At 36.5% G+C, this 23605-nt stretch overlaps 1 non-coding gene across 1 annotated transcript; it reads right to left on the bottom strand.

The window, feature by feature from the left end:
- Window positions 1-19048: 19048 nt before the first annotated feature.
- Window positions 19049-19120, bottom strand: Trnam-cau (transfer RNA methionine (anticodon CAU)). Its single transcript has one exon. It is a non-coding gene; the product is annotated as a tRNA-Met (tRNA).
- Window positions 19121-23605: the final 4485 nt, after the last annotated feature.

Here is a 23605-nt window from a genome sequence, read left to right as displayed (position 1 = left end):
TGCTGGACGCGAGTCGTCCGCGAGTACTACTGTACGTGCCTCCGCCGATAGAAGGCCGATGCATCGTCTTTTGATTTATTAGACCGCATTCTACCTCGGGCTTCTTCTGCCCCTATTTATATTCTCTTTACGATGAGCATTCATCTCCACTCGTCCGTCTATTGGCCTGTCTATTAATCTTCATGATATCGGAACTCGACACGGCCACGTGAAAAGAAACGAACGCGACTGTGGGCCGTGGAAATCGGTAAACAGAAGATAATTCAATGAGTTGTTTTCCACGTTCGTCGACATCATGAGAAACTTCAGTGGAGAATTATGGCAAATATAAAAATGGGCTTTAGGCAGATGGAAACGTTTGAATTCTGGGAATAAGAGATAAAGAAACTGAAGTTTTTCCCTATTTTTGAGTTACGTAAGAGAGGTCATTTTCAATTGAAGTATAAATTCATGAAGTTGAATGAGATTGTAGTGAGGTGCTTCGTGCAAACTTGGAAGACTTTTTCTTTGCTTCCTTGAAGGGTCTCGTGAACAATTACCCCTTGAATCGAATGGTACGTCGGAATAATTATCGTTAAGCGATTCGACCTCGTGATCCGCAACTTCACGAGATCCCGTGACCTTCTCACAGATCGGGCCGAGAAACCCTTGCGAATTTTTGAGAATGTTGCGAGGAAGTTTCAAGACTTAATCGTTCGGTAATACGAGGTTTAAATAATGCCGAGACTCTTCACGACTATCAAAACACTATCAAACTATAAAAAAGTTGTGCCGACTCTACGAGAACTGATTACACTAATAATTTAAAATATAATCTGTCAAGCATCATATATTTCAAATTCTGTGATATTTCTCCAAATACATAAAACTGTTATCTGTACATATTACTGTTAACTTTTTTATATTTTTAATCCAGAATATTATTCTCCAATCGTCACAGTCTACTAAAAAATTACATTCCAATAATTGCAATCTCCAGTAATAAATATTGAACTGTTTCTTCGGGTGACTGAAGATGTTCAAAGAGGAGACTAATCGAACCAGTGAAGCTTCGAATAGAGAGGGCCGCGCGATCTTAAAGGTAAAGCAACGGTATACAAACAGCCCTAATTATGTAAATTGGATTCTTAAGGTAGATTTACAGGGAGATATCGTTGCCCTGAGGGCAACTTCGCGTGGCTTGTTCGCGGTGGGGCACGTTTTGAACCCGTGGCTCGATAAAACACGACACCAACGCTGTTGGATTGAGTCGCGGCTTTAATTCCAGGAACCACTCACATACACGTTGAACTTTTATCAACAACTAGTAATTTTATTCAAATTAAACCTATATTTTCCAATGTTCTCATTTCCTTTCAAGTGATTATTTTCAGAACTTTGCATTTCACAAACAAAATTCCACGACAGTTCATGTACATGTAACCTTCGATCATCTTTTTAATCTACATATCTTTGGAAATTGAATATTATAATGTGCCGTGAGGGTATAATAAAAAGGTACAACAACCATTAAGTTCAAACACGTAATTGACTCTAAAACATGGTACATACTGGCTCATCTAAGAAATTTATATCGATTTTTACCGTAACTCATAAAGAATCCGCAGCCACAGAACAAATCGAAGAGAATAGATCAGAGGCTCGATATTAGCCACCTTTAATCGGTCCAAGAATTCCCAAGGAGTGCATACTATCCAGTGGCATCGATTCATCAGGGTTGTTCACAGAAATAACTGGCGTGTAGGTTTCATTAAGCGATACGAATTACGACAAATTCAAATATCACGTTGATACATAACGCTATTTCATCACTGCCTTCTGGTATGAAGACGTCGTCCCGCCTGTCGTCTCGCTCGTTTTCGTCGTTGTCGCGGCCCTACGTACTCGTCGACATTCCTCCGCCCGTCTATTATACGTCGCCGACAAGCCATGGAACAGGAGAGAGGCCACTATTACCTCTACGTGCCTACCTAATCCTTCGTTACACGTTTTTTGGCCAACGGAATAGCTGAACGCTCGAATAGAAGGAATTGCAGCTGGTATCCCAGGTCAAGATAGAAGCTCACCGAAACGTGAGGAAAATACGGGAACTTGGAGCGAGAAGTGTGACGAAACGCGAAGGTAAAAGTGAAGGTTCAACAGATTGGGTGCTCGATGAATTATTCAGTCGAACGCGAGGAAAGGATAAGGATACGCCGTGGTTTCAACGTACAGCTGTGAATTAACGAGAGAGGAGAGGAAAATTTTACGCCTAGAGTTAGGATGCTGATAACGTTATCGATGGACAACGACAAATTGAGTGTTCCTTGAGATATTACCTTCGGGACGTGCGTTTGAATTAGAAATTCATTGTTGAATACTTGTTCTAGAGGTTTATGAGAGCTATTGCAATAGAAACTATAAAATAATGAAGTCATAGTATTATGTAAATAGTTGGTATCTAAAACCACTTATGAACAATGCTCAATACACCACAATAATTATTTTGTGCATACGATATAACTCCACAGATTCAGTCGATTAATATTTAAAAGTCTCAGCAATTCCCCCATGACGCTATTACGTATCAATACTATTCTAGTAATCAAAGTATAGTACCACTCATAAGTATTCGAACGATTTCACAAGTTTGGAAAATTACAGATTTATTGGTAGCAACCGATATTTTATGCTTAGACTAACCATTAAATACTACTAAAACTACAATTACTGTAATTATCGTATTCTTAATTTTAAGATATAATAGAAATACGAAACAAATGTCAAGAATATACATCAGGTACTAGGAGGAAACCTATATTTTTCTTGACATGTGACGAATACTTACAACCGGCACAGTATATACAAAGTAGTAATTACTGAAGCGTTATCCTTTGAAATACTATGGGAATGTACCTCATTCGATTCCACAGCAGTAGTAACTTCTCGGTCCTCTCTCGAAATGAAGAAACGTCGAGTAAAATCGAAGAAGCGTCACGCAAGAAGGGGCGCGGCAAAAAGGGTGAAGGGGAAGAGAGTATGTAGGTACGTTCTCTTGGCACAGCCAAGGCGGATGCTGCAGGGACGAGATTCTTGGCAACGGAACGGTTGCCTCCTAACTCCGTACCACCATAAGGATCGCGGTCGTCGGATGTTTATATTCGTGATAGTGCCTCTCTCTGTCCCCAAATAACCGTCCCGATGGCGACCGATTCCCGTGCTGGCTACGACATATTGGTCGCCTCCAAATAGCGGCCGTCCTCCTCGTTGAGAGAAAGAAATATCGTCGCGTGTTCGCCGCGGCGTTTTGTACACCTTCGCGGAACACGATCGCGCCTAGCGAGAGGTGCTCGGGAAGAGAAGTTAATATTACCCTTTCGCGCGGACAAATTGGCTTTCTGTAGCGGGCAATAGAGACGCGTTAACCGTAATCAAGGGACTGTGAAAATTTTACGACCGTCCGCTATCGTGCGGCGGACGAGAGCAAGAAAACCCGACGTGGCGGCGGTCGCGCGAGACGCGGTCGTACCACGGAATATGAATTTCCCGCGACTTTTACGAGCGATTCGAGGCCTTTCGATCGGCTACTTGCCGTGTCCGTTATCGCGCGTCGCCTTTGAAAAACGATCGAGAGGTCCGCGCGGCGACCGTCGGAGGCCGCGTCAAACAGCCTAGCCCCCTGCAACGACGTGTCTATTTCCGTTTGCAAAACTTCTGGAGAACAACGAGCCTGTTTATCTCGAGAAATGCTTCGCGAAGCTTTCGGCAACGCGATAAATCCTTCTGCCGCGGTCAGATACGCGTCAACTAACTATAAATAGTTAAAGGTACGCTCGGACGGGACAACGATCGGTTAAAACGCTCGGGACATCTTTGTATGGACTCGTCGCGGCGCGAAGTAATAATTTCGTTACTCGCCAGCTTCGCTGGCCGAGGTGGTGAAGGTATTAACGGGCGAAAGGTGCATTCTGGACACTTTTGCGAAGCCCCATTAAGTAAAGCGCCGGCTAATTCTGAGTGTGGAATTCGCGGATAGAAATAACGCGTGGTTAAGGAACGGGACTAACTCGACCGCGCGGTTTGTCGGTAATAATTCTGCGGAAACTGTTTTTAAATTGATTGGGGGACCATTATAATTGTCAGACGTTAGTTCCCTCTGACAATCATAGTTATTGTTAGAGATATTACTCTTCACGGTGATTTAGGTGTATTAGAAATGACAGACTAATTTCTCTTTTGGCACGGCGATACGTAATTAGGCCTGGCGCCGTAATTGGCGTAAATAATATCCATTGCGGGGTTCGCCAACTGTATACTCACGTTGCAAGCCATAAACACATTGTGCGGCGGAGGCGACGCGTTTAGAACCGTACCGTGAAGCCGTAAACTCAACATATCGCCTACGAAACAGGATTACCAACATCTCTCCCCATATCTTCTATCTCTTTTCGCTTTCTCCGTTTCGTTCGGTCTATTTGTCGATGGAACACGCAATTAGAGCGAAGGTACAATGCAGTTCTAGTCCCTCTCTGAATCGCTTAGTGTATGGTTTCAACTCTGCCTCCTAATTGGAAGACACTAACAATAAAACTCTAAGTGGAAAGCATTTCGTCTTTCCAGGGAAAATAAAACTGCAAAACGAGGAAAAAAGGGAAGAGCTGCGGAGTGACTGTTCGAAGAATTGGAGGAATTTCCGAATACGGATCTTTTTAGTTACCCTACGACTCAACCCGAACTTTGTCGATAAAAATAGCGCCGGAATCTTGGCGCCGCTGAAAGGACTTCGCGTTGCTCTGTTTTCTCCTCTTAGGGAAACATTCGCTGCACCCTAAGTACCCCTATCTACCACGCGAATGTTATGTGCAAGAGACGCATAGTAAGAACATTGTACGTACATGAAATATACAATACCTATTGAGTAGAAAAATGAAAGAAAAATATCTAGAAAAGTCAATTGCTTTAGCATGAAAAAAATGTCATATATTAGATTATTAGAGAATTAGACATTAGTACTGATGGATCTGCGACCCATTATATGGACGGATATGAATTAACTTACTCCTCCCAAACCTTTGGAAACCAAGTCTGACATGACATCCGAAAAAAGAGAAATATGACTTCACAGGGGCTACTCGAGAATCTTGGCGCCAGTAATATAACTTGTATTACTCGATTTTTCTTCCCTACTAGCTGCACATTATGCAATGTCGCTATGAACTATGACTGTTATTTTGGGAAGTGTTTTGCCGCGGAATACGGTTTGAGTGTCAAGATAATTATAACTTGGTACTCTTTCATTTCTCCTACTTAAAACTGATGAAACTGGAATGCTTCAATTAAAAATGGAAATTTATTTCTCTGGACAGACAATAACGGTTTTTGTAATGTAGCTAATGACGAGGTAGTACAATTGCTAATATTAAAAGTGTTATACTTTTCATATGACTTTCACCGATGAATGTATTAACCAAGGAGGTGCAAAGTACTAACTTTCAGATTATAACAGGTTCAATGCCTTCTTAGAACTTTATTTAACAAGAACTCTACACATTTTGCTATTACTAATTTATATCTCTATTAGAACCCGAGGCACAATCCAAATGGCCCTTTAGATACCAAAGGAGACAAAATAGTTGCATAACAACCGCGAGTAATTTCACAACAAATCACCACTGGTCCAAGACTAATAGTACAGATTACACAGATGACATTTATTCTTATAAATTTAACTTCGTGCAATAACTCTGTCCTCTCTAAATACTCCCTTATCTCTTAATGCTCCGTAATATTAATGCATCTAACTAAGTTTACCAGATACAGTCATGACTGACTACGTTCTTGCATAGTGATACACGTGTTTACAACCCGACATTATACACGGTTATCTGTTTCAGAGTAACACGCGTGCTTGCCCCTGGCGCGCCTATCTAATATCGTTCACCATTGCGTCGACGTCGCAATTATGGTACGATTGTGTGTACTACGCGTTCGTAGTTCCAATCTCTGTACTTATATCGTCAACCTCCAAAAAAAGAAAAGCAAAAATTGTTCTGCAAGAGTTCCACATGAAAGTTTAAACACCTAAACCTCAATTTTTAATTTCTGAGTCTGCATTTTGAAATTATGATTAATTGTAGACATATCATATGTATAGACATATATCACGAAATATGATTAATTTTTCTACCTGTGCTACTTAGAAAAGATTAAAAAAACATAAAAATGTACGAATTAAATTTAAATACGTTTTCATAATCAAGATATATTCACCGTGTCAGCTGGTTGAACATCGATAAGTTTCAAAGATACAGAATTCATAATTGTACAAATCGTGATAGCTATCGTAAACATACATTACAGTAATATTCTTAAGAAGGCATGGAATCTTTTGCAAGCGCTGCGTCAGTCAGCATTTCCTTAATGAAAGACCGTCTTCAATAGAAATCACTGAAACGACACCTTTTCTAACAACTCGACTTCCTCGTAGAATAGATACGTAGAATATCCGCGATGACAAAGATTTATTACGTAAAAAGTATCATTTACGTTCGCCGAAGGTGGACAATAATCTCGAATAAAGATCTCGTGCCAAGCAATACGATCGTTCTAACGGTCATAATGTCTAACTGTTAAAATGGGGGCATTAAACTCAACTGTTTTGATTTTCTTAAATTAAATACAAACTTAGCTTTCCTTTGGAACGAATGAATTTCAATTTATACACATTTAATTTTCAGCTCCATAAATTGTAGCTTCTATTCTGAAGTAAGTTCTTACAGAATTAGAATTTCCAACTTCGCATTCGAAGCTATAAAAAAAAAAATGAAATATAACATATATGATACGGTTCTGTCCAGTAAACTAAGTTTTCATTTTTATAAGAAGCGTAATTAATTAGACACGATAGCAGAGAAAAACCACTGTTAAATTCTGCTGGTATTAATCTATGTCTATGAAAAATTGCACGCGCTGCTATGCACGTAAAAAAATGTGAAAGTGTATTTTAAGACGCTACCGAGCCTCAGAGTTGAAAGGCAACGACGAAAGTTAAGAATGCAAAGCTGACATGTTACTAGAAAACACTCTTTCCGTAAATCTCCAAACATGTCACTATATGATTCAGCAAGGGAACGCATGCAGCGAAAAAGCCAAAAGTAACTCCTGCGTTCACTGCGCCCACTACGGTACTATAAATCACTCTCTTCTGGAAGAAAATCTCCATTTGGCAAAGTTCGGGCTCTGAGACGGCGGAAAGAATGAATACGACCGTTGATCAGAGAGATATCGGCGGAACGAAACTTTTGTTCGATGCCAAGCGCAGTTCCTTGACCCCATCACTGTACAGTGGAATTTCAAAGTGAATCGCATTCTTGAATTGGAGCATTCGTTTTCTATCAAATAGATCTCTCCGATTTTCTTAGAAATAGAAAGTTTGCAAAAAAGTAACTACATGTATCTACCTATTCAAACTACATCTAGCTTTATCCCTGCAGATCTAAAATTTTATCTTTCTGCTTGTTTTACGTTTATGGCCTGCAACTGTCATGTGGTTTCCGCGTCAAGCGATACAATCTAATCCAGTTCATGTTCGAGAAAGTTCTACGCAAATCCCAACACTTAATCTCTTTCTCTTGATAACATGTTTTTATTAAAAACTTCTTAATTAATGGAACCTCTTACTAGTAGATACATATTATAAAAACAAAAATATGCTTCTTTTAGGTACGTACTTTTAAAATTATTGACAATTCAACGCTACCTTCATCATTCATTAATTTAACAAGTTTCAAGTAATTTCCAAATATTTTTTGCCTCATAACATTTTCTTCAACGAACTAAAATTAATATTTTTAAAATATTACTATCTAATAACTTCACATATTTGAGAGATTCTATAATCGATATATAATTTTCTTTCAAATAAAATCAATTCCTAATATTAAACTTCGCAGTCCCCCTATCAGCTATGTAATAGACTCGTTTTCGTGTTTGGAAATAATCGGTTGGACAGTGAGATGAGAAGACGTTAGCAGGTGCACGTGGAAGCGCGTGTCAAACGTCGAAACGCGTTAGAATGTATCGTGGTCGAGTTCGATGGTGCATATCGCGCCGCGATTTCGAACGCAGTGGGGTCGCACGCACGTGGACCCGTTCCAAAGTAAAGCCGGCTGGCGTTCATCACATTTGGATTATTCGCCTGGGATTTTCGCCTCTCGCCTCGTCTCCTCGCTAAATTTATGTACCCGCGATCATTATGCGTTCTGCCTGTTCTATCGACTAATTCGCCCGCCTCGTTTTCGCCCCTCTATACCTACAATACCGTCTCATAGTCACCGTGATATCGTTGTGTTTGCGGTATTCGAACAGCTGCTTTGCTAGCAATTATGAGAAATCGTCCCTAAAACGCGCTAATTTCCCAAACCTGTTAACTAATAGCCTTGATTATTACGTGAAATACAGATTTATAATACGTTCGCCAGTAAAGATAGTCAATCAATAAATATATATTAGCGTCTCTTAAAGAATTTTTGGCCGTGATTAGTGCAAGAAAACTCATGAAAAATGATCTTACGTTATGAATATTTCTTATGGCTAAGTATATTATTGTTTTTGAATATTATTTCTTTTACTGTTTTGCCTTCTAAATGAAACTGAAAAAATAGTACAGAGTGATCAGTTTAACTGGAAACCCTTCAAGTCCTGGCAGCATTTATTGTAAATGCTGGTAGCATTGAAAGTGCTGCCAACACTCATTAGAGGATTCCCAATTAAACTAATCACTCTGTATATGTTGTATTAAGAAAGTGCACATGAAACCTTGTTTCCAAAACCGATATCATTTTCACACATTCTTTCTATTACTCCATTTGTGTAATTCGTGTACTATCAGATGCATCAAAACACCTGTGGTCTCATTTATTACCTACACCCGCGATTCCCATCGCAAAGGAACAGTTAGGATATTAATTAAAGCTCCCCGGTAACGATGTCAACCCAGTAGTTAAGCAGGTGTGAAGTTAATCTACAAGTACTCAGAGATCTGAACTTTGTAAACAGAGGTGTCGTGGCTGGAGCTATTACGTTACAAAATAAACGCGCGCGAACGGCTGCGTCTTACTATGGTGAATGGGTTAATAGCAGTGGATGGAACAGGTATAAGCGGACGCAAAAAACTCGAATTTCTAGTGAAAACTATATCCATGGAAAATAGGAATAAATCGAATGCGTGTATCTGTAACGGTTGTCCCGTACCTTGGAACTGTTCTTCCGCGTATGAAATGGATTCCGATCGACGGACGACAGAAAATAGATCATCACGAACAATGTCGGGTGTAACCTTGGAACAGGAAGCCAGAGGCTGCGGTGCTGTAAAACGTCTACGGTTACCATCGACCACAGATCTCTGTTTATTCGTTTGATATCTAGTGTCTGATATTAGTTAACGCGTCAACCCAGCTAGATAAATAAATGTTAACGTCACGCAGCCGTGGCACCCTGGTAACACGATCGTGGAAGATGCAATGAACAAAACGAACATTGTCTTTCACGGAAGCACGCGATACTCCTATCCGCATTGCGGGGTATCGAAACCCCTTACACTTTCTCTACAATTTAGGACGATACTTGAGAATGAATAAAACGCGCCAACGTAGGAAGTCAGGTAATTGACAGTGTTGAAGGGGATTGCACACATAAATACTGAAATTACTTTGAGATGCTTATAGTTATGCAGGTACTTAGAAACCAGTTTCAAACACGTAACAGAATTTTTGTAAAATTTTAAGGAACATATTATTGACGATATCGTCACTAATACTATTATATGGACATTGATAATTTGAGTTTTTTTTCTACAGTCAAATATAGACGTGTACAGTATACATCGTTTCAAATGGAAATGCAAATTATGCGATGCGTAGTTTTTATTTTCTAGTATGGACATTTGCATTGGAAAATATTTGATAGAAAATTGACCAATCTTGTATTGCAACATTATTGCGTACCCAGGTAGGTATCCACTGTTCTAGCTTTTACTTTAACGTGTAAGTACTTTTCAACAGCAGAGGAGATTCTTCTCAATTGGCTATACAATTCACCGTAATCTTTGCAAATTGTTACGGTGTTTAATATCCCCTTTACCACATTTACATAACTTCTAACATGCTGTGTTATGACACGTAACAACGTGGTTGATCAAGTCTAAATGTCATAAGCTGTTTATCGTTCAAGAACATCCAGGAATTTTTGACACACAAAAAATGCAATCATCTGCAGTGTGAAACCGTGACCAATGTACTGATTTATGTAATACACTGTAATAAGAATAATGTTCTGTTTAACCTTTGTATTTATAAAATAATCGATTCAATTTTTCAAGCTTCGAAAAACCAAATGTTGAGATTTTCAAATATACAAATTTTTTAATAATCGAATATCCGGATTTGCAAATTTTCAAAATTTCTAACTATTTAAATTTTCAAGAAAGCTAATTAATTTATTTGCAAAAAATTCTTTTTTTACTCCCAAACTAGTTCAAATAATTTTTCAAAATTTGAAACTCGTTTGAAACTTCCTCTATGTATATGTATGTATATAAGTCACCGAATACTGAGATTCACTCCGAATCTCAGTTACTGAAAACAAGTTACATCTTCAAAAACAAAAAATGCATCATTTATAGTTTCTATTGCAATTTTTAGAAGTTTTATGGTTACATGGAGTATTTTGATATTTTACATGAATAAATCGATTGTCCGAAAATGGCAGTACGTTTGGCGTCGGATACAATACGTCAGTAATACATAAATATATTTTTTTTATTGATATGACTAATATTTTTATTGTACATCATGTACTTATATTTTCATTATATTAGGTACGTTATATGCGATTCAGTGTATCACAAAAGACATAAAGCATCAGTCACAGTCTCCAGTACACGCAAACAGATCACAGGAAATGTGTAACATACAGAAGGTCAGACAAATGGGAACAAGATCGCCTACAGATTCAATACCATATGATCCAACGCCCGCAAAAACGGCGCAGGAAAGTCAGAAACAGGTGACATCATAATTTTACGATTTTATATTAAACTAATAGCATTTTAACTTCCTAACTTTAAATTTGCCATTATGTTTCAAGCGAAATTCAAACGACATCGCACTGGTACATAAAATTCATCCACAAGACCGTCCTGTGCGCAATGATGTACCAGAACGAGCAAAGTGTAACGAACTTGACGACATATTGGCCAAATGGAATGTTTATAAGCCAAAAAAATAGTAGTTTCATAAGATGATATAAATATGTAGTAAATTGTTGATTGTAGAACGAAATTAATGTTACGTAACGTATTAACCACGTAAAGTGAAACATATAAAAAATAATTGTAATTAATATTATAATTTCGATGGATCTCATAGTCAAAAATTGAAAAAATTGCTAGCAAGTATGTCAAGATAGGAGATCTATAGTAAATCCTGTATTTATAAAAAAATTAAATAGATTCATATGTTCTTTAGTAAAACGTTTCTTATTTTATTGGTCACGTCTTTGAACGTAGTTAGTTAGCGATATATTTGAGTGTTAAATCAAGATATATTGCCGAGCATAATTCTAATGATCCTCAAACTGTCGCCGTCATGGTATTCCGCAAAATTGGCAAACAGTACAGAAGGCACAAACCGCTTGAACGTTGTCTAAGCAAACATGACTCTCTTTGTGGGACCGACAATATTAACGGCAAATTTTGCACTTGTCAATCAAACTAATGATGTAAGTCTCTTACTTGAACAGTAAACGATACTCTAATTATAAGTCTTAAAACGTTTACGTTGTTTTATGTTTAAAGCTCGGTATTTATATTTTCAGAGAATTATTTAACAGAATCTCAAAATTATACATATATTCGTATGAGTGTAGAATTACTCAAGTTTCAGCATAGAAACTTCAACATCAATCAAAGTTAAAATCTAGTTGGAGCAATCTCATCCCCCAAGAAATTCGAGAAATTACTGGAATTCGGTGAATTTAAGATGGGGAAGGAGTTAGAGGCGTACAAATAAACGTACAAATGTTGGAGACGAATAGGACCGTCGTCAACCGAAAACAAAACCCGCAAAAATAAAATACACGAATGCTGCTAGACAGCATTCGCCATTCTCAGATCATTCTAGATCGCTTGGCAACATTGAATATCTCTGTATCTGGGTCAAATATAGTGGTTAAATTAATTGTTTCCCCGAATATCAGATAAAAGGTATTCTTTGTTCTAGGAAATGAGGATCGGTCGATGAACCCTTTCTACTTTTAAGGTCTTTGTTCCCGTTTGACCTAAATTTTGTGTTATAATGCTAAAACGAAGGAAATTGACCTTTTTAAAAGAAGTGAAAGATATACTTCAATTATGCTTGGCCATAAAGTTATATTATTATTGATCATTTTCAAAATTCGCTAATGATGTAATCTGTACTGTTTGCCACAAAGCAGAATACAAAATTATTTTTTAATATGCTTTAACATTGTGATACTTCTGATACTTCGTAAGAATTTGTACGAGTATTTAAGATTCATCTGGTTACTTCTTATCCTTTCTTAATTGCTAACTTTTCTCAGATCTAAATTTTACATCTGAAGATCTGCTATCTTAACATTTTTTGCATAGTTGAGAATTAATAATATACCGACAAACACATGCAGCTTCACTTTTGCATCATTATATATCATTATTTCAATATTATGGTGTTCTTTTTGAACACTACACTACACTTCTGGACAAAATTGTAAGATCACTTCATTTCTTGGTACTTTTTGTGATTTTTTGTCCAACAGTGTATAATTTATACAAAATATATACAGTAATAGACATAAATAAATAAATGCACATAAAATAACACATACAAAAATACATTTATACACAAAACAATTGTAACCCTCAACAGATAAGATACTGTACATAAAAAATATATTTTTAATGAACCACATTTTGCTTCCAAAATATGTGTTTGTTTGTCAAAGTATTATCAAAATGATACCAAATTTGTTTTAAAATAATTATAAAATAAAAAAATATAGGCTAAGGAAGTATATTTATATCATTATTGAACTACACATATAAAGAAACAGAAAAGTTTAATCTTGTTCCAAAAAATATTTAGCTATAATAGACTAAACTCTCCTTTACTCATATCCATTTTATCTTATCTTTCTTATTTTTTATAAAAAAAAATTTGAATCAAAATAAACAATATATTCTATTCAGTTTTTTGAAAGTTCTTTATCTCTTATATTTAATGAACTCTCCTACTTTTTTAAATACAATTATACTCTATAATTGTATTTTATATATTTCGAACACATCTTATGTCTCACAATATATTTTCAATTTTATAATGTATTAATAATTTGCATGTCAGACAACAGAATTCATATTCATAGTAATAATATTTCTGCACATCCTTCAAGTACACAGTTTTAATAAACTTATTTGTATGAAATCAACAGAGTTAAAAAAAAACTTTTGTAATATCTGCTGAGGGTTAAAGCACAAGAATATAGAATAAAATGTAAAATCTGATCTCACTCACCGATGTAGATGCCACTCATACTTTCATTCAGTCACGACAGCGGCTTCAAAGAGACGAGAATTGATGGTGCAAACGGTCCTCGCCACCCACGGTATATACTGACTTTAATCTCAGAGATGTACAAGGCCAAGTTTCTCTTAATCCTTGAAATACACTCTGTAAATTCAAAAAACTCATAAAGTACACCGTAGCGCCTAATAAACACAAAAAGAAGCTTATTCGCTTGCGAAAATAAATCGTAATACAAATATACATAATGCAATGTAAGTAATTAACATGAACTTCAATAATAAAACAGCATTTTACATCCCTAATTATAATTACCTAAATACACCTAATTGCCTCTGAAAAATGTTTCAAACTAATTACAAGTCTAAAAACCGAAAGTACGATTAATGCTTTGCATAGTTCCTCGGTAAAATGTAAATTACAAATGGCCGCTTAAACGAATTAGAAATTCAATATGGCAATTCACCGTTACGAAATTACATTACGCGGTTCGAAAAATATTAATGTCATGAAGTAGATCATGTTTACAAATACTGTACAAAAAAGAGTCAGTTTTCCCATCAAAGTTAATAAAAATCACGTTTTACAATATTCTTTAATGTTTAATAAGAGAAAAATTGACTAATTTGAATAGTATTCTATCTTAAACGATCGATTCAAGAGCCTGATTTAAACACAAGAATTTTCTATAATAATTATATCCACACACAGTTCACTATATTAAACATGACCGCGGTAGTATTATGCTTACTTTAAGCTAGTTTACTTACCTACTTGCATGAATTGAAGCACGAAAATCTGTCTGAAAACCGGAGCGTCAACGATCACTTCAAACGTTGTATCGAAATGCAATATGGCGATCGACTTCATTGTTCTAGAACAATATCTATTACACGAAAAATTATGACTTTAGTCGCGTTTAAATACAATTTTGTATACTGAATGTGATTATAGATCGATTATAATTACTTTGAATCACTTTAATTACTTCTGCAAAATGTTTTAAACTAACTAAATGTCTAAAAAGCGAGAGCACGCTCAACCTCACACACTCCCCCGCAAAAATTCAAATTGCAAATGGCCGCTTGATCAAGTCTGAACAGGCTCCAAAATGGCTACTGACCGTTACGAAATATTGTACAGTTCGAAAAATATGAATATTCTATAAATGATGATATTTCTGTACATTATTAAAAAAAGTCATATTTGCCCGTAAAAATGAATAAAAATCGCGTTTTACGATATTTCATAATGTTTAACAAGAGATAAATTGACTAATTACTCGAATAATATTCTATCCGTAACGGTCGAATTAAGGGCCCGAATTAAACATGAGAATTTTCGATTATAATTACACCCACGCATAATTTATTATACTAAATATGATTACGGTCGCCTTATGATTACTTTGAACTACTTTACTTACCTTTTCACACGAATTGAAGCAGAAAAATCTGTCTGGAAGTCGGAGCGTCAACGGAGTCACCCACTCATGCCGCTTGCCAAAGGCCTAAAGGACCAACGGTCATTGCTAATGTATCGAATTACGTGATTGGCTGTTACCGAATACGTAATGGCGCGCAATTTGTCAAATTTGAATGGAGTAAGACCACATTTATTATACGTTACATACATCGGCATAAAACTTGAGCAAAAATTAGGAAAAAAATTAAATTTCTCGACATTGTCTACACTTTTGTAAGAAAATATGTGTTCCATTGTATTTTTTTCAATATTAATCTATTGCGAGAACTAGTTGCACTATGGATCTATCTTAATGAACGAAAGTTACCAATAAAAATGCATCTACTCATAATTTTCCACACGAAACGTAATCGCGGTCACTTTATTACTTTAAAATAGTTTAATTACCTTTGAATGCTATCTAGAAACTGGGAGCATCGGCAGAACATTCCATACTTGTTGCTTGTCATATACCTAAACCGACAATGATCGTTTCTAATATGTCGAAAAGCAATATGGCGATTGGCGGTTATCGAATAACGCTCTATAGTTCGAGAAATTGAAATAATATATGATCATACATATTACTAGTTGTATGTACTTCATAAAACATGTTATCTACTAAAAAATTTAGAAAAAGTGTTTTTCTTAACTATACACCGCAGTCAAAGGAAAAATATAGTAAATTATTAATTTTTCAATATTACTCTACTCGAACTTATTCACTCCCGAGTCAACTTATTTGCGAGAATTTTCACTCATAACTATGCACACACGTAATTTGCTGTATCAGATATTATCGTGGTCGATTCAGTTTCACTTATAACTACTGCACTCACCTTGTCACGCGAAACAAAGCACAAAGACTCTCTGAAAACCCAAGCGTCGACGGAGCTTTTCACCCATGTTGCATACCAGACGTATAATCCGTTCACAGTTTTGGACACATAGTACTGCATCGTGGCGATTGGCTATTGGCAAAAACAACGACACCTGATTCGTCAAATTGGCGTGACCACTACTTATATTTATTACATGTAGATTTTATATTGCAGAACATGATATTTAGTAAAAAATTCTGACGTAACAAGAAAATATGATAAATTCTGGTTTTTTAATACTATTCTGTCTGATTGGTTAACGTGTGATTACATAAGCACATTATCTGTTGTACATAATAAATTATCCAATACTCCATAGCTACTCGGTATCTAATGCAATCTACCCTTTTATTATTGTTTTGAACAACTTTAATTACCTTTGCACGTGACTTGAGGCAATTAAGTAACCTGGGAACCGCAAGAACAAACATTACTTAAACACCTGTTGCATTCCAGCATCTACACTGAGATTGAACATTAAAGCAATGCAACCAAGATTTGCAACTGTGTACTTCGTTGTGATTGGTTGCCGCTAAATTTTTCTAATATATGATTAGGTTGTACTAACTACTCGACTTTATTATACATTAGACACTAAAACATTAATTATTATTCCGACATCTATAAAAATCGTATAATTATATGAAGTTACTTACATTCTTGACAGGCAGCCTGAGTATAACCTTTCAGTAGTTAACCTCATTTCGGTAATTTAACCTCAGGATGAAACTACCTTTTCATGACCTGCAACTAGAAATATTCATTTTCCCATTAATCATACATAACAAGGTATGATGTTAGTTCACATTTACGATATACTTAACTTAAACTATATTACATACCTATTTACATGATTCAACCGATCTACAGTTTTTTGATCCTAATCAATGATTAGTAATCACGCCAGATGTCTCACGCGACTGTTGCATTGATACATCAAAATCTGGCATAGATAATGAAAATTTTTGAAATTTAAATATAGAAATGGAATTTCTAAATTCAAATTATAAAATTAGAATTATTTTTTATAAAATATTTTTATATATTAGTTTAAAGGTAAAAGAGAGGTTAAATTATACATTAAAAACTAATTTAGTAACATTTTTTCACTTTTATTGCATAGGTACACTTCTTCCACAACACTGAATAATTGTTACGAATAATAATTGCACTCAATATTAACATATTTGATATAATTAGAAAATTCATCTAATACTAATAAAAGTGTGAAGAATTTGTCTGATAATCTAAAACCATATTCTATAACTTGACATGCAATAATTGAATAAGTAGAAGAGTCTCACATAAATCGTTAAACACTAATAACTTCGTGGGAGTGACCACGTAATTATTAATTCTTTGAAACAAGAACTTCCTTGAACCCCATAATGGCATAATTGAGGTTCCACCCAAATTATAAAGCCACTTCAATGTTTTGTTCATGATTTATGATGTACAGCGTGTACAAAGGAATGAGCACGTGCAAATTCGATGCTTGTGCTTAACGGTAACGACACGCCACGCGACGCGACCCGCACCGATCCGGTCTTTTGGTGCCATGAAAGCTCGTGTTTGTGCTGGTTTGACAAGCGGTCAAGCCACTTTGTCACGTATACGACGTGCTCACGTTAAATAATGCCGACCCGGGGTTACGCGTCCCGATCTCATTGATATTCCATTTATAAGGAGCACGAATATAAATGCTATCGATAGTTACGAGTAGACCCCATACAGATCATGACCACTATATCCTTTCTATTCCAGTGAAAAATCATTTTATCGTACTGTTGTGATTGTCCTTTGTCATAGTTTAACACTAGGTCTATGAAACTTGTCAAAATGACTGGTATGATTATTCCTCATACATACTTTGTCCTTCACAAACTTCATCTCTTTCTTATTTAATGCTGAATAATACAAAAGAATTATGTGAATAAACGTTATTCCTGTAAATTACATACCTTTACAGGCATTTATAATTGTGGCACATAATTAGAGTAAATACAGATTAACCACGGTAGTTTTGGTATTAAAGCTAGTATATCATGATCATTAAATTATTTATGTTTTAGTATTTATTAATAGTTTCAGTTAATATGAAATCGGAATTTAATATCGAAAGTCCAAAGAAAGTACGCGAAGGAAATGATAGCAACGAAGTTAAGCTTAAAAAGTAAATAATACATAAAGCAAAGGAAACCCGGAACGATGATGTAATAACATAGTGCAATGCATTAAATCGAAGGGTAATTCTAACGTGGAATCCTTTTTCCTGGTTCTACAAACAGGCGAACATATCTAGTCGTTTTAAATGATGCAAATACTTCCGGAACAGGCTACCAGTAGTGTTACAATTTTATAAAATCGCTGTTGATTTCTATCATTACAGCTCTCGGAAATGACCGCGACACGGCTCATATTACGAAATCTACTAATGAATGATGAAATTATGCGTTATCTTTAAATTACTAGTAATATCTTATGCTGAGAACTAAAAAAAAGAAGGGACAAGATGGCTTAACAAAGAGGAGCAAAAAAGTTTGCTGGAAAAGAAATATTCAACGTCGAAAATTGCGATGAATGAGTGTTTTCTCTTTTTTATGACCATAATGCTATGAGTATCTCTCGGTAGTTGGAGTGTTTCTCTTTCTAGAGGTATCTCGGTCAAAGAGACTTCTTTTTTGAACAGCATATCTGAAGAAACGCATTGCGAAGTAAATATGACACCCACCAAATTTACGTCCGTGAACTCTGCTGAACTTCTGAACTCGTTGTCTCATCTTTTCCTCGGGGACAATGACGGCGAAATGGCATTCATCGTTGTCCGTGTTATTGCTCATCGGTTGTGCCTCGGGCTTACGGGACTTTAGGACACACGCCCGCCCTCTTTTTGCATTGCAAATTACATGAGCCGCAATTGAAACGCCCCCGCAATTGAATTAAAATCTGAAGACTCGAGGTGGCGAGGCGGTGTCTCCGTTATAACGCATGTACCAGTTACATTGCCAACAAAATATTTTTGTATCATCTTACAGTCATTCGATAGACTCACATAATTATCGTAGACTGCTTAAACAAGATATTTTATAATTTTTAAAGAATAGAAAATGCAAAAAAGAATCCTCTTAGCAGAGCGTGGTTTCGATCCACGGACCTCTGGGTTATGGGCCCAGCACGCTTCCACTGCGCCACTCTGCTTGTTGGTACTTTTCTTTAAAGTGAAGTATAAGTACTTATATAGCATAGAACGTTGTTATAAATAGAGGTATTATGATTTGAAATACATAATTAAGCTATTATATGTTTGTATACTATGTTGTAAAAATTATTTTCAATGTTTCTAATTTCAATAATTATATTGTTCAACATTTCAAAAATTTTAAAGTACTTTTTCGCACGTTATCCTTCGTTCCATTAATCTCGCAATTTCTGTTATTGATTCTCCCCACTCCTAGTCAGAAAAGTATAAATACCCTTGGAGGACGACTAATATCTCATTCGCTCCGGAGTGTCCGGAGGGTGTGGATCGTCCTGTTAGTCCTTTGGAAGGACTCGACTACCTTGGACTACCTTGGACTACCTTGGACTACCTTGGACTACTTTGGACTACCTTGGACTACCTTGGACTACCTTGGACTACCTTGGACTACCTTGGACTACCTTGGACTACCCTAGATCCTATTCCCCCTTCCAACATTTTACTAAAGTACTTTTTAAAGTAATTTTATTACTAATCATTGAAAGCAAATCCATATCGTTTCTACTCTTCCACCTGCAATGAAATTTCTACCATTATATTGCAAAGTTCCTTGCTTACCATATAAAATAACAGAGACTAATTAATAAAATATGTATGTCAATACATATGTGAGAAAACCGATAGTGCAGCATTATGACATGAAGGTCATTAAAGTCTTAGGTTTACCGTATCGCTTCGTCTATGGTAGAGATACATAAGAGCTCACTAATATCCTGTTCCTGCTACGTTGTTCTGACGTTATTCATTCATCAATAAATTATGGTTTTCCCAATAAGTAATAGGTACTGTAAATTGCAAAGGGACATTCATACTGGCACAACAATTGAGATCAATCTAATAAAGAATGCCGGTTCAATTGAAAACAACTTTGTTGCGATGCTACCTGTGTAAGCCTCGAGGCGAGTAATCTAAGCGGTGCAACCGTAGATCAACCACCTGGATGGAAGTATGGAGATGCAACGGATGCAAATAAGTATCTTGGTCGATCCAGGTGCGCTCCCCTTTTAAGATCAGCAATCTTAAACTAGCTCCCACCTATAAAGTATCCACTGACTGAGCCACGTGCTTAAACGCAAGTACTGTATCTACTTTACTGCTAGTCTGTCTGAACGCTCAGAACTTCCTTAACGAAATAATCAATTACTTTTTGATCTATTAAGTCCAATACTAAAATTTAAGAACAAAATAGCATAAATTTTGAGTGAGAAACGCTTACCCACTTAATTTAACACTTCATACTGCAATTGCTATAATTTATTAGCACCTATATATTTTAACCCTACTCTATTTCAAACTGCTTTTTACAGTACTAAGTAATTCTGTTATAAATTTGTAAAACAGAAAATTACACAAACTCCTTTATAGTCCAATTAACAGAGGGCAAGCTGTCTGAAGAATTGAAAACTAGGATTGGAACAGTAAAAATGAAACATTCTGAAGAAGGCGAAGACTTAGAAAATAACTTACTAGAAAATAGGAAAAATAGAAGGGATAAGATACCTACTCAATCCTTCTGTTAGCTGATCACATCTCATATATTTTCGCGAGTACTCTCCTAAATCTTCCCTTAATATCCAAGAAAGGTAATCATAGCAACAGGGGACTTCCTGCTGTCGTGATAGAATCATGTTTTAATTTAACGTAGCTTTGTCCGGCTATTGCCTATTATAACTGCATCTCCATGCACGGTTGCATCTTGCGTGTGCGCGTTTCGATGTCACGATCGTTTAAAGCCCTCCATAGAGCATTGGACAAGTACATAAAGCGTAACAAAGTAAGATGCGCGTGCGTAGCGAGCCGGTGACTCCCCCGATGCAGTTCCTGGTGACGTCTGACTAAGCGTTCTATTTCGATGCACTCTCAGAGGCCGCGTGAGTAATCCTCAGACCGCATATATCCACGCAGGTGGAACTCGTTCGAGGATTCTGCAAGTTTTGGATAGATGGCCGGAAAGTCATGTTCAGATGTAACAGCATAGACTGGATAGGATAGACCCCTCATCTGATGCGTTTTTGTCACATGCTCGAAGCACCCACGAATCATCTTATCGTTTTCGTGTTACATACATAAACGTGTGTACATACCAGCGTTATCACATCAGTTTAAATAAAGTATGATAGCACTGTTATGAAAACTAGAGAGGAAAACAGATTTTTGAAATATCTGAAATCTTCAGATTGAGCTCTGAATGATTTCGTTTGCTATTAAATTCAAAAGAAGATTTGTTTATTAGTTATTTATTACGTTGGAATATTCTATGGTTTCTCAGCTATGTCTATTCCAAGTGACCATATATAATTTATTTTTCGAATAATTATTCTATTTTTAAATATTGAATTATTTCACTCTTCTTACACGATATATAAACAGCGGATATTACACAGACACTAGAAATAACAATTAATTCATTTCTCAATTAATTCATGAAATAGCCATAGCTTAAGATTGAGTACCTGCCCTCAGGAGGTTAATGACTTTAGATTAGATATCTAAGTACCAATAAGTTATTGACGCCTTCATTAAAAGTTTGATAGAAATAAAGTTCAAATGTTACTATATTTATGTTCCCTCGATTTTGTACGTATTCCTCTTCAATTTTCAATTAACATGAATTCATAATACTTTTATCACGATCTTCACGAATTCGTTCACCAAAGTTCCAGATTACTTTCCTCACGGAGAGTCCAAGCTGTTGACCATTAATCATTCCGTAAAACAGCGATTTGTATGGCACGATCTGACCGTATCTCCGAGTGCTTTCTGATTTTCTGCAATTAATTTATCATTTCGTAAATCCAGTGGGTGGCGATTTTTCGTGGCACATCGTTAATACCAGTCGACGAGTGTTACGTCCTGAGCAGGCAGGTGTACGTGTCTGGGTTAGGTTGAATTCCAGTTTCGAAATGGAACGAAGGAAAACGCTAATGAAGCTATTTTCTCGCTACGCCGTGTCAGCAAAAAGTGACAAGATGTTAACATTCACAGCTCTTCTTTCTATCATATCGAATGCATTTGCGCATAACATAATTTCTGTTTCACCGCAGTGCTGACAGAAGAAACGGTAAAATTATTCCCTTTTCAACCCACCGCCGCTTTTTTCTTCTAAACATGAAATCGAGCTAATCTTCGTTACCACATTGTGTGCTTAGAAAGAATTAAAAAATATATGTTTATAACATCTTTTTGTAGGAAGACGAAACAACACTGCACTTTTTCTTGGTTTTTAGTTGCATATTTATCATCGTTTCCTTCACAATTGGAATTGTTTTGGCGACTAGAAACTATAGATAAATTCAACGAATAATAATTATCTACTAATATCTATCTTATTCCTATTCCCTAAAGATTTCTGTTTCATTACTTGATAGTGATACGAATATACATACATAATCACGATTTTGTACGTATAGAATAAACGCAATTGTCGATTGTAAATAAGAAACACGCTCTGAGAAGAGAACAATCAAAGCATTACTCACTCTCAAAAAATCTTGGAGTATATCTCTCATAAATATCGAAAGAATAGGTACGTTTCTAAAAAAAAAAAAAAAAATATTTCTAGACAATATAGGATTCTATTCCATAAGGGGCAGGCTTCCATCAAAGTTTAATAAACATCTCTGAATAGCAGTACGCAAGATCTGACGCAACGAGGTGTTTAATCAAGACGGTGTTACCCAAACAAGCATATCTTTGTTCATTCCATTCCAGACCATCTCCGTAATGCGAGCACAATGCTCGATTACTCGTACGCACACACCGCGCGACCTTGCTCTCCATTATGCACACGTACGAACATTTGTATTATCTCGAATAAAAAGAATCGGTCCCTTGACTGCGACCGAGCGCTATCTCGGCCCGCGTGGCATTAAATCAAAGTGCATACTCTTGTATGGGTGCAACGCCGAGAATACGAGGCTGCAGTTGGGTGTGATTCGACGGTGCACTTAACAAGTCGCCCACGTGGCTCGCATCGATCGTGGCTGTGCTCCTCGTCGGTGTGTAGAAACGAACGTGCACCGGTACAAGCGTCTTTGTGTGCACCGTACGAGCATAAACGCGTGTACACGCGCGAACGTACGCGAAATGGAGTGCATTAGAAGAGTTGTACACCGCGTCACGTCACTCCTTTAATGCAAATTCGAGACGCGGCCGTAAGAGAAAAAGGGAATCCGTCGATACCAAACCTGGAGGATGTCGATGCACGTAAATGGCCACCATGGAAAATTCTGAAACGTGCTCTACCTTTCGAAGCATCGGCAATCTGCAGCATCCTCATGAAAGGGATTCCCGGCATTGATTTTGCTGAAAGGAGAAAGTTCCTCGAAATGGATCGGCATTGCGTATTCGGAACCTTTTTGTTCATTGTGTTGATGTAGCTATTGTATTTTTAGGAGTATTGGAAAATGATACGTAAGTACCAT

The sequence above is a fragment of the Calliopsis andreniformis genome, chromosome 12 (assembly GCF_051401765.1).
Source record: "Calliopsis andreniformis isolate RMS-2024a chromosome 12, iyCalAndr_principal, whole genome shotgun sequence".
Taxonomy (NCBI): Eukaryota; Metazoa; Arthropoda; class Insecta; order Hymenoptera; family Andrenidae; genus Calliopsis; species Calliopsis andreniformis.
This window is presented reverse-complemented; position numbering and strand designations above follow the sequence as displayed.